This window comes from Drosophila serrata, unplaced genomic scaffold (assembly GCF_035046125.1).
Source record: "Drosophila serrata isolate PLE 108 unplaced genomic scaffold, ASM3504612v1 contig_302, whole genome shotgun sequence".
NCBI classification, from domain to species: Eukaryota; Metazoa; Arthropoda; class Insecta; order Diptera; family Drosophilidae; genus Drosophila; species Drosophila serrata.
This window is the reverse complement of record NW_028257200.1, coordinates 1265255-1275771: the sequence shown is the minus strand read 5'-3', so window position 1 is coordinate 1275771 and position 10517 is coordinate 1265255.

Below are 10517 nucleotides of genomic sequence, written 5' to 3'. Positions count from 1 at the left end.
ATTTGTATTAATATTTCCCCATTGCGCCGAGGGTACCGCCATCCCCGTTTCTTGGTGGATATTCCCAAAGAGACCCCAAGATGTTGCTTTGTTTTTAGGTGTCGATAATTTGTTTCCGCCTTTCTGGAGGGGCTGTGGCGGCGAGGGGAGCCGCTAATTGGGATGGCAGGCGGGGGGCTCCTTTGAGTGTGTGTGAAACCGCTAGTTAGTACTTGTCCCAACAAATGTTGTCATCAATCTGAGGTCTCAAGGGAGATATCTTAAGGAGGAACTGGAGAGTCCTGTAAAAAACACTAAGTATGCACAACTGACGGTTGTAAATTTCTATATTTATAGAGATTTTTTAGTTGGAAAGGAATTCTCTGGAGCTTCCATGGCTGAAGGACTCGTGAAAATATAACATTTAAAGGGGCTTGTATAGAAATATTTATAAACATTAGAAATACCATGAAACTATAATCTTTTCATTGATAATGAAGAATATTAAAAATGAACTTTTAAGTTACCTTAGATTTTAGATTCTCCCTCTTTAAGTTAATAATTTCAAGCCCAGCTGAAATCGAGTTAAACGAAGGCTTTCCTCTCTGCATTGTCAACCGTTGAGGGTCTCCCCGAGCACTGGTGCTCAATCAATCAATATTGATGGTTCCCACACCGCAACCCCAGAGCTCCATTGACTTCATCCTTCCCCTTAAGGTTGTGCGAGTTCGCCATTTTGTTTGCTATTTCTGTTTGGTTTATTTTTTCTTTTTTCTTGGACTGACCGCTAAATACAAGGTTGGACGGTTAAGCCGAGTAGGGGCTGGGGGTTGCGGAGTTTGGGGCGGGGGCTGCAATAATCTGTCGGTCGGGTCGGAGTGAAATCGGAGCCGAGGCAAGTAGGAAGTTACCTTGAGTGCATTTCTATATATTGACAGTGACAATGCCCGTCCAAGTTGCAGTTCATTCATGGTTTCAGTTGGGTTTTTTTTTCGCTCTTTCTCTTTTTTCATTTTTTTTTTAATACAAACAGGTTCACAGGCTCACGGCACAGAAGCCGCAAAAGTTTTTCCTGGGTGTCCATCCTCCTCCGCCTCCCCATCTTCCACATTTCCCTGGCCCTCAACCCTCAGTCATCAGCCATCTGGCCGCCAAGAGTGGGCTTCATTAGCTGAATGAAAAACTATGTTATTCCGATTCTATTTGCCAAACAAATCCAGCTGTATTTGCCGCACTTCCGTTCTCCCAGAGTCTCGTGCAAATATTCGGGGAAAAGTCCTGACTTTTCAAGTGCCTTGTTTGACTTTGACTCTTCATCGGGACATCCCTTCTACCCAAACCAGCTGGGATTTTTATGAATCCGAACCCCGGTCTCTCCGCCTTTTTAAATTAGTTACTTTCCCAAACTGACCAACATATGTCACCTGTGCTGCGTGGAGCTTGGGCCGCGGGGAAATTCCGGGAAAACCCTCATGGAGCAGCACACCGTGATGCGGGTTCGTCGCGACATCATTTTAATTAAATTACAGCCACCAAAACGTGCGACACTACAATAATTTTTATTCATTGTCAAAAATGGGCAATCATAAAAAACAACACGTCTGCATCGCAGCTGGCGGGGATCGAGGTGTGGAGTGTGGGGGGGATCTGGCCAGACATAAACACACACACACACGCGAGCACATAAGAGGGAATGTAACAATCAATTAACAAAGCCAGATAGGTTCAGAAAGCAGATAGGGCTCTTAACCCTTAGTCTGGATGTTAAGATTAAGGTACCAGCTTGGCCTAAAAATTGTATTTATTTAAGTATATATAATATATAATATTTTGGGATTTATTTTAATATAGATAGGGCTCTTTCCAATTAAGGATACAGATTGGTTAAGATCAAAAATTGTATATAATTTTGATACCTGACCCCATAAATTGTATATATTCTTGATCAACATCAACAGCCGAGTTGATATAGCATTCTCCGGCAAAAAAAACAAATTCAGATTTTTCCAATATTTTATAAGGGGTTACATCGTCAAAATTTTTAAACATTGAGAACAATTTCAATTTTTTTTAAATTTTTAATTGAGTATGTAGATTAATAAACACACTAAAAAGTAACACGGAAAAGCTTTCTGAATTATTATTAATGACTTTTTTGGCTTAGTTATGAGTTTTTTTACATTTTGATTTGTCGAACAGATTTATAAAATATTTATTCAAAAAATAAGAATATTTTAAGTTTAGTTATGATCGATTTTCTATTCGATCCTATAGTTCAATTGCAAACTGCAAGGGTATATAAACTTTAGCTGACCGCAGTTATTTGACAATGTTTCCGTAACTCGTCGTAGTTTTCAGTATTTAAAAGCATTTTATTAAAAATCTTTAGTTTTATTTAGTAGTCATATATACAAAATTATACTCAGAACTTTTAAATTCATGGTGATTTCTGTAGCATCTCGATAATTAAATAAATTAATAAATGATTGTGCCAATCAGTAAATTATTAATTTTCTGATATCTTTATTCCTGATCAAAGTTGGTTCCATGCTTTGAGATAACATAAAGATTTTAGATCCCATAATAATACGTTAGATATTTTACCCTTAGTAACATATATTTCTTTTTAAAAAGTTTTGTTTATTATGTAGTGCTTGTTGTGCCTCCTTGATCTGCGATAGGGTTAAGGCACTGACCCAAGAGTTCGTCGTGGCACGCTTCTTGGCCCATTTGCCTGTTGGCTCTTTGTCTTTGCTTTGCTGGCCCCGTGGTTGTTGCTGCTTGGGTGTGCGGTGTGGTGGTGTCGCTGTGGGGCCCAATGTCAATGTCTATATGGCCGGGGACATGATGGCCATCATTGAAATAGAAAGCTTGTCTTTTATGTTCTGGCATTGTTATTAATTTATCATTAAGTCGCCGTTGTACAACAAGCTCTAATGATGCGTGTAAATGCTAAATCCATGGCACTCCCCTCCAATGCCCGAATATCTCACACTAAGCTAAGGAAATGCTTGAAGCGCGTGTACAATTTAAAATGAAATAAAATCAGACTGCGCAGCTTTCGAAATTTTATGAGCTTGTTGTGCTTATTAGTCGCACCGAGAGAAATGGCGACAGGCCACAACACCACCAAAACAACACCATAAAAACAACAACCACAACACGCATTTCCACTGCTAATTTTTCACGCGGACTCCGTTCCCCACCCATTCCGAACTCCCATTCCCGCTGCCAAAGTTGGCAACCGACAGCGACAGCTCCTGACCAGGCTATCACTGGCCCAGAGCTTCCACCAAGGGTATCATTCTTACTTTGTGGTCTTTGTTCCTCTTTTTTTTGGAGGAGATATAGATATCTCATGTGTAGGTTTTAGGAATTTTTAAATGAATAATGAACGCTAAGCCAACATAAAATGAATATATCTTCAGTGATATTATAGATATTCACTAGTCATAAATATATTCCTAAGGCAAATCTTATATATTTTATTATAGTTCATTCAGCATTCGTTGGTATTCAATTAAGTGATGTAGGTTCCTTGTGCTTTATTTTTATATTTTTTGGCACGCCAGACACGCACGAGAAATTCCAAGAGATAAGGATCGTGTACGACAAGGTGTATTATGGACCCCCAATCCTGAATCCCCAGTCCTCCCCCTCCTGGCTGTGGACCCCCTTTGGATACTTTGGGCCAACTCCAGTTGGAGTCCAGTCGAGTGCCATACTGTTGACTCTGTTAAATTGCCAATATTTATGGTCTTGCCTGCACGGGTTGACTTGTTAAATGGGTGTTCCTTCCAGCAGCCTTTCGTAGGACCTCAGCTCCATGGTGCCAAGTCCCAATTCCATGGTACCTTGGTCCAGCTTGGTAGCTGCGAAACGTTTAAAGACAAAACGTGTTGGGCCGATAAGCCCAAAGGCAGCTGGTCCCCGACGTAGGGCCCTGCCCATCAATTTTGACGAATGCCCGTCAAAGATTTTATGGCCAGAGTTCGCCATTTTTAAAGTGCCTCCAAGTGCACTCTTTCTATATGTAAGTAAGTATAAATGTGCAATGTCGTTGCTGAAGCTATAAAAATGTCAAAACATACTGCAAAAAAGAAAAGAATTATAAAGAAATCTAGTGAGAGCAAAATGGCACTAAATGTGAGCAACGTAAGTCGGTAAATCTGTATCTTGGCACGTCAAGCCACAGATTCACTTTGTAAGAGTTATATGAAATGAATGATATACTTGGTATTGAATAGAATTTTTCCTATTTTATATATTTAATTATGTTATATTTATTATTATATTAAATTTATAGGAGTATTCCGCGTATAAAGCCCACATAACATTACTGAAGTTTAAAGTTTAATCTTTTGTGAGTGGTTTTCAAGTGAGTATCACTTGGACGCTAGCTTTTTTATAGAGGTTTCCCGGAAGTAAATCCATTTTTATTTTGATATATTAATATAATATTTACTAAATTAGAACTGTATTCATCTAGATTCCAATTAATACCCATATAATAACATTAACACCAAAAGAAACTCAGGGCATTTAAAATTCCATTCATCCCAACTCTGACACTCTTATCTCACTGAATTTTTATATTATTTATTCTTTTTAAATATAATGCACTGAAAATGGAAAAAGACGACTTGTTTCCAGGTTGATACTGCCGCTGATCGTGCGGTTTTTATGGTTTTATACCACATTAATGCCATTTTTTCCTGCTAGCTCTACGTTTATTTTGGCGAGGAGCTCCACGCGAATCTGCCATGATGCTGACATTTCGAAATCATTCGACCCGGGTCCGCGTCCGAGTCCCTTCTGAAACCGTAGATGTGTGAGAGAGGAGGAGCTCTCGGTGTTATCTCGGTCCGAATGATCGTCACCTAAAATGTTATAAGTCACACCTAGCAATTTGTCAGATTTCTAGCCGGGCACGGGGGCGAGGCACCGGAGACTTGTTCCATAAATCAAATCGGTGCACGTTACATTTGAGGCCCATAAAAATGCAAATTGTATGCATAAAGTATAATTTTTATAACTTAATTAACCGAGCTTTAACCGGGGGAAGTGGGACCTGAGCCGGGTGCCTGCTGCGTTGTTGCCTTTTCCTCATTAGGCTGGCGCCAAGTTTGAAATTGATTTCGGTCGCATTTACATGACAAAGCTGGCTGGCTGGGAGGAGGCTGCGTTGGCCCGAGCCCGATTTGTCTGTGATAAGCTTATCAAATGACCACTGGTAGTTGTAGCTACTCCTTAAAAATATCAGTCCAAGCCTCGGAATTATCCAAATTCTCGGAAGAGTGACGATAAGGTGAGACCCAGACGCACCATAAAATAATCTCCGTCTAATTTGGGTGTCGTTTACACGTGCCAAGATTCCGAGTCTCCACTTTGGACTCTCTGACACTGATGAGGCCCATCAAGATGATGGGTCAAGTGTTGGGTCCCGGAGGGCAGGGTCATCAAACATGCGGTTTTATCACTTCATCTTGGAATGCCGGAATGCCTGTGATATGTATTTTCCAGTTTTCCAGGGGGAAGTGCGGATTGCCGGAGTTTACATATTTGATTGGGTTTTATGGAAAGGGTTTCGAGCTAATTTTTGAGGAATGTTTTGGGTGGAAAGTGCTTTACAACGGCATACTAAAATTAATCATTAAGTTCCTTTCCATTTAACCAAACTTTCATCGTGGATCAGAGTATGCGACTTAGAATAAGTCCCTCTTCGTTTAGTATCTTTTTTATTAAGCAAATGGTAAACGAAAGACTTATTTGCACTCATTTAACAAATTGTATAGTTAGATATTAATTTTCTTCAGGTAACAAAAAATAATGCTTTCCAAGAAATTACAATTTATGGGCCTAAAACTAATATAATAAAAAGGGAAGCTAATTTAGGGAGAAACAGAGTGTATATATCCTTACAGAAAGCCATAGGATCATAGTCCGAACATGCAATCGTTCATAACTTAGTCAAAAATGCGTTTATTTTGATTCGGATTGCATTTCTATGCTAGTTTTTATAAGGCTAATAAATCTGCATGTATAAAAATACATTTTTTTTTTTTAATTTTAACGATTTTAACGAAGGGGTTACCCTTATAAAATTTTAAAATTTTGAAAAAAATCAATTTTGCCAGGACATAGCTAGATCGATTCGCCTGTTAATGCTGATCAAGAATATATTTAATTTATAGGGTCGGAAACTACTTCTTCACAACGTTGCGAACTTCTGAATGATATTATAATACCCTGAAAGTGTATAAAAAATGACTTAAGAATATAACAAAGAACAAGAACCTATTGTCTTAATTATACCCTTGCAGGGTATTATAATTTCAGTCAGAAGTTTGCAACGCAGTGAAGGAGTCACCTCCGACTATATAAAGTATATATATTCTTGATCAGGATCAACAGCCGAGTCGATCTAGACATGTCCGTCTGTCCGTCTGTCCGTTTCTACGCAAACTAGTCTCTCAGTTTTGAAGCTATCTGAATGAAACTTTGCAGTTAGTCTTCTATATACTCTCACTCGTATATATGTCGGAACGGGCCGGATCGGACGACTATATCATATAGCTGTCATAGGAATGATCGGAAAAGTTTTACAAAAAAAATTATAAAATTCTTAGTTTTCAACAGATTTTCATCAAATTTGAGATATAGCCGTTTCATATTATTCTACAATTTTGCATAAAATTTTATGAAAATCGGACGGCTATATCATATAGCTCCCATAGGAACGATCGAGAAATTAATTCAATTAATAAGTATAACATTTTCAGTTTTCAACAGATTTCCCTCAAATTTGAGATATAGCCGTTTCATATTATTCTACAATTTTGTGTGAAATTTTATGAAAATCGGACTAATATATCATATAGGTGCCATACAAACGATCGTTTGATGTAGAGGAAAAATGCAAATCTGTGAATGTAAAACTGCAAATATAATATGTATAGGTGAATGAAATGAAAGCAGGTATTACTTCATTGTTTTTTAACACAAATATATATAATTTATATTGTATGGATTCCTATTCATAGAAGTTCTATCTGCAAGGGTATATAAACTTCGGCGTGCCGAAGTTAGCTTCCTTTCTTGTTTTAAAGTACTTTAACTTAACATAGCTAAATCTTCAAGCTTAATCTTTTCTTAATATATCACTAAGACTTTGTCATAAGATTAAAATAAATAATATGAAAACCGTAACTAACCATCAAATAATATGTTGTAACTAACCTGTATTTTCACTTTGAATATTTCTCTTATAAGATTCTCGAAGACTATTTATAATCTTCATTTATAAATTTTTGTAATACATATATTATAGGGATTTAAGTTTACTCTAACCCAGTCTTAAGCCCACTTAATTCAAACGTTATTGATTTGTGACTGTTGCTCCTCGAGACGATATTTATATATTATTTATTTATTTATTTATAATGTGTAATTTGCTCTCGAGTAAACCCCTCCCTCTGTCGGGGACCCCGGCTGTCTGACACTTGACCCTTTCGGAAAATAAGCAGTTGCGAGTGTGAACCTCGATGGGGTGTATATTGGTGACTGTCTGGAAATCGAAATCTGGCGCCGTTTACATTGCCAGCGGCTAAACAAAACTAAAAAAAAGAAACATCAGCCAAATCCACAAACGAGAATGTCTACACAAAAGTCAATAAACTTCGATGCGATAGGTATGTGGACGACAGCAACAATCGCAGGGCGGCAATAGCAACAATAAGAGGCGACATAATAACGACAACGGGGGGGCGTATCGAATCGAAGGGATAAACAAAGGGGTTTTCCTCGGATTCAGCCAGCCAGCCCTCCCTTGTGTTGTGTGTGCGTGTGTAGAATCAACAGGTGCAATGGCATTATCATAACATATGGCTCAGATATTGGGATTCTTTGTGCCTTTAAATATTTATGTAATGAATATCCAATTGCTTATGATTCATCCTCCGAGATACATGGCTTTCAAGTGCTTTACTTATTTATTGATTTGGCAAATAATTTAATTTAGTTAGAAATGATAAAGGAAAGCCAATAGTTGCTTCTTGAAACACTTGTACCCAAGTCGCTTAATCCATTATCACTTTCAATTAGTAATAGCTATGAGTCCCCTGGGAAAACTCTGTACCTTAAAGCTTACTGCTGCTGGTGTCCCAGTTGATGGTTTCCACCCAACAGTTGGCTGCTTTGGAAACCTGGAAACCCACCACCATTACCACCTTTCGACGCTGACTCATCGGGCAGCTGTCTGGCGGCTCTTCCCGCTGGTGACTTACTGTCAACTGGCGCTTGGACCGAACCCCGTGGGCCATAAATAATGTCAGGCTGAGGGACCCTACACCTTTGTGTCCCCAATTGGAGAGGAGACTGGGGTCTGCCTCCTCACTGTCGCCAGCTCCGATGCCAAGTGATTTTTTCTTAACGCGCCCAGCGGGTGCTCATTGTACGGGCAGTTAAACAAGACGCTTTTCAGCTCGTAAAACAGGCCACAAGAAGGGATCCAGCTTCCCAGGTCCCAGCTCCTTTTGCTGGCCGTTTGTTTTCGTATAATAAAGTTATTGATTTGTGTTTAAGTGGCGTGGGTGACCCCCTAAGAACCCCGAGGTCTCGAAGAACCCGAAGTTCTCCCTGAAGAAAGCATTTCTCCATGATATTAATGCGTCGCATTTAGGCCCACAATCGTTGGCATTTATCAGTTTATTTGCTTTATTAAATGCTGAGCTGTTTAAGGCCCAAATCCGATGCCTGTCAACTGCGACATGAGCAAGTCACTCCCCTTCGAGAGATCGCTGCCCACTCCAGATACAGATTCAGCTTCAGCTTCAGGCCAGCTCCAATCTTCGGACTGTGGGCGGCGCATTTAAGTAGCTTAAACAGACGCGGTGGTCCAAGACATAACTTTGTCTAATGACTCGGAAATCCGTCACTAATAATAAGAGCCAAGGCAATAAAAAGGCAGCGAGCATTTGAGACCCAGCGTTCGGCGTTCGAAGATTGCTGATGCATTTCTGCACTTAACTCGAACTGGCCAACTGAGCCTCCAACTTCCATATGGGTCTGGACTTGGAGCAGCTGGAGGAGGGTTCCAGTTGGGGCCGGCGATGGAGGTGGGGTCCACTGACACTGAGCACGTGTGCTGCCTGCATAATCCTATTACCCAGCTGACGTCGCTCGAGCTTTATGAATGAAAATATGCCTCTGGCCGTTTCAATAAAAACAACTGGTTGTTGAATTCGAATTGAGAGTAAATCCAATTGAAGGCAATGGGAGAAGGGAGGCAAAATTGAGCAAAGCTCACAATTCTAAAAGAAGAAATTCAAATGTCAATAGACAAGTTTTCGATAGAGTGCATCGGTTATTCTTTGTTAATAATAAGAAATAAAGTACAATTATAATTACATTATTCAACTATATTTCACATAGTTCAGATGTAAAAGGATATATAAACCATTTTTAAGCTACTATTATTCAACGACTCTACCTGTATGCTTCATTTAGATGAATATTAAACAATTAATTGACTTCTCTATTCGAGGCATGGTAATCTATCTGATTATGCCTAGTCGGATATGGGAATATTCATCCAATTATATCAATTATAACTTTGCTCCGGCATTAAGTCCAACGAATTACTAATCATTTCCCTTCGCCATAGATTCTACAAACAATCTGGCCGAGCCCATCTTATCTAACTCATTAGGGGTTGTTGCCTCTCCTTCCGCCCGCTTAGAAACCAATTTAAAGCCACATTTTCCTATAGTTCACAGCTTAAAGTTGTGCAGAACTAGGAACACGCCTTGTGGACGCCCATCAACACCAAACCCGATAGCCTCATCCCTCCTCTAAAATTCCAATTGAGTGATTTTTGGTGCGCAGGCGCCCGCCGGGGGAGGATAGGATTCCCCGCAGGAGCAGGAGCAGGAGCAGGAGCAGAACAATTCAAAATGGCTGCACAAATATTTGGCAAGGGAGTGTCGCCAGCAGGACCAGGGCAGGGGCGGGGGGATGTAGTGTGTTGTGTTGTTAAGCCTAACTGTTACTGTCGCAATTCATTGAATTTGCAGGGCTAATTAAACACGTTAACAACTGTCGCGACGCACTGGGGCGTGCAGGGATAACTTGCTCCAAGATCGTTGTCGTCGTCGTCGTCCAGACGCCAGTCCAAAAAAAAATAAAATAATAATAATAATAAGAAGAAAACAAAACCCCAATGGCATGAAACAAAGGCAACCAAAGAGGAGACAAAATCGACCTTATGTCTCCTAGTCTGCGCTGTGATTTTTTGGCTAAAGACCAGCGGCTTGGAGCTGTCCGTAATATCCCAAAATTGGCCAGACTAATGGGACTTGACGTTTCGCCTGGCGCCCAATCAAGTGTTGCCAAATTGGGTTAGCCAGAGGGCCGGAAAAAAAGGAGGCCCAGAACCGTTCGTGGAAGGTCCCCGGGGACAGAAAAAGGCTTCCAGGAAGCCCTACTGTCAAAACGAACAGAACTGTCAACTTGCCTAAAAAGTGTCTCTTATTATTTTG